This window comes from Sinocyclocheilus grahami, unplaced genomic scaffold, assembly GCF_001515645.1.
Source record: "Sinocyclocheilus grahami isolate Dianchi unplaced genomic scaffold, SAMN03320097.WGS_v1.1 scaffold2738.1, whole genome shotgun sequence".
Lineage (NCBI taxonomy): Eukaryota > Metazoa > Chordata > Actinopteri > Cypriniformes > Cyprinidae > Sinocyclocheilus > Sinocyclocheilus grahami.
This window is the reverse complement of record NW_015507916.1, coordinates 5,326-8,300: the sequence shown is the minus strand read 5'-3', so window position 1 is coordinate 8,300 and position 2,975 is coordinate 5,326. Positions and strand designations below refer to the sequence as shown.

General features: G+C 37.0%; 1 pseudogene; it reads right to left on the bottom strand.

Annotated features, from left to right (window-relative positions):
* Positions 1 to 2,860, bottom strand: part of LOC107575589 (scavenger receptor cysteine-rich type 1 protein M130-like) — a 5,552-nt pseudogene extending 2,692 nt beyond the window's left edge.
* Positions 2,861 to 2,975: the final 115 nt, after the last annotated feature.

Below are 2,975 nucleotides of genomic sequence, written 5' to 3'. Positions count from 1 at the left end.
GGGCCACTCCACACTGCAGCTGTCTGCACACCACATGGGCATCTTTAATATCCCAGGAGTCATCACACACTGTCCCCCATGAGCCGCTGTGAAAAACCTCCAGCCTCCCTGCACAGTCTCCCCCAGAACCCACCAGCCTGATGGACCCGCGACCTGATATTCAGAGAGAGAAAAAAAGTGATTGTACATACATAAGTGTATTACATAGGTATGTCATTTATCTAAAGAGCTGCCAAATGTTAATACTCAACCAGAACAGATCACTCCCACATCATTGTCATGTGAACAGCTGTGCATCTGTGAAGATGATCGTGGACAGACGTGTATCTGAGATTCATTTCCTCTGCACTGAATCTCTTGTGTCCACATCTGAGCGTCTCCTTTGTCAAAAGCAGCTGCTCCCAGCACCTGTACAGGAGCCCCACAGTCCAGCTCTCTACACACAACCTCTGCATCCTGCTTTTTTCACCCAAATTCAGAAGCATGGTTTGAAAATTGATTTACATGACATTTACATTAGCATTCTATATTGTGAATATAGCCAAAACTAAATGTATGACACAAAGTAGGATTTTTAGAGAGAGAGAGAGAGAAAAGATTAATTATGGAGAATCAATAAATTATGAAGGATTTACTGCCATTGTGTGAATAATATGTAATAATGTAATCCATAAAAAGTAACTGTAATCTGTTTATGAGCATTTTTTAAATGTAATATACTCTAATTATGAGCACTTGATTTTTGGAATCTGATTACATTACTAGCCAGCTCTGGAAAACATTTACTGTGTGTACCATGGTACTGTATATACAATAAATGCCATATAAAGTATTATCATCACTTTACTTATTTGGAAATTAGCCTACTTAATATTAGCCTATCAGAAACGCTCACTCATACTGAAATCAAAATGCTATTTTTTCATGATCTGATTTTAAATGAGCTTTCATTTTTACAGGTTTTAAAAATAGTCTGCAAACCAACTTTTTTTTCATCAGCACGAAAAAGAAAGAGCAAATAACATGACCTGGCCACATATTTGTTTGGAGACCAGAGAACCACAGATTAATAATAAATTAAAAAAAGCAGAAACATTGATTAAAATGGTTTATGTACACGACACAAAGGATGCTGTTCTCCTCAGAGGAGCGCTCACTGACTCAGAAAGAGCCTCTGTTGGGTTGCATTCATATCTCAGGGCATTTTTTGTCTTATTGGAGACATTAGAAATGGTCTGGATAAATAATGACACTTAAAAACTTTAATAGCTATTGGATTTAAGATAAAAGTTAAATAGTCTAATTATTCAGAATAATTGTATATTTAGAGTCAGAATCATTAATAGCTGCACTACATAATTAATCCACAAAATGAAAGTAATGCACATATAAATGTGTTGTTATGATTGATTGATTGAATTATAATAATACTTTTCAGTACTTTTTTATGAAAACATCAGCTACATGACCCGAGAATTAGATTTGGGTTATTTGGTAATTTCACAAAAAAAAAAAATGTTTTTTTTTTTTTTTAATAACTCAGCATCCTATTATTTTTTAATTCGTTTTAAAAAAGCTACAACAGTTTAAACCTGTAATATTTGCTTAATACATATGAAAACACAAACCAATACATTCTCACCTGTTAAAGATGATCCCATTTCTTCTGGAATTTAAATCTCTGCGGTTTCTACAACCAGAGGCTGTGCAATTGTGTGGCATCTTGGAAAACTGATTTTTGTCTGGAGCGGTCGAATGTGGCATCTACGTACATATCAGTCACAACGGAAACGTCCTGGGCCGCGTTTCTCGATAACGACGGATCTTAAGAGCTTCTCTACGCGCGAGATTACGATCTTTTGTTACGGGTTTACGTGTACTGAACATGAACACGTGAGTACGAGCTTTAAGTGCTACTTTAGAGTCGCTGTCCATTCATGCAGTGCTGAAATATCAGTATACCTAGCTTTTTTAGGAACGTTATAAACATTTGTAATTTACTTGATGGAAAAAGTTTGAAGTTATTTTTTTTTTGTCCCTTCAGATAATTTCTCCTCACGGTTCACCCGGAACTCAGAGTAATGAAATCTAAGGGTAGGCGTCTTGAACGACTATAACCTCACATTCATGCTCATGCTGCATGTGACTTATTCAGACTAGGTTTTGAAATATAAAGACTCACTCAACACTGCACGCTCTACCTTTCCAGTGTTAATAATAAAGCAGTGTACACCCAAGACTCTTTTCTCTGAGATGAACAAACTTCTCAAACCATAATCTTATACAACGAATGCCTCTATTGACCTTTGGGAAACTTTTCAGTCATTTTTCCTTCATAAAACTGGTGTCATCTACCAAGCTTTTTCCCCATCTGCTCCTCCAGATTTTTTTCCTTCTCAGTCTGTCCACCCGTTCTCAACCTTTTTACCTGCTAATACATCTGAGGTTGAACAGCTGATTACTAAATCTAACTCCTCTTCCTGTCAGCTTGGCCCAATTTCAACTCACTTACTCAAAAACTTCTTGCCTACTCTCAATTTATCACCCATATGATAAACAGATCCCTTGATACTGGTTATGTTCCACTAGGTTTAAAAATAGCTGCCATCACTCCAGTACTTAGGAAACCAAGTCTTATCACTAACCTGAGCAACTTTAAACCAGTTTCCAATCTTCTGTTTATAGCTAAGGTATTTGAAAAGTTGTCACACAGTTGCAGTCTCTCTTGGATAAACCTGCTTGAACAATATCAGTCTGGTTTTTGAGCTTCTCACAGTACTGAGACTGCTCTTTCAAGACTGGTGTCATAAGCCTCTTGGTTCTCCTGGATCTGAGTGCAGCGTTTAACTCCGTTAGCCATTCAGTACTCCTTTCTCATCTGTCTGCTATTGGTATCACTGGTAATGTCCTTCGGTGGTTAACTTCATATCTCTCGGATAGGCAATAATTTGTGTGCATTAACAAACACTAATCTC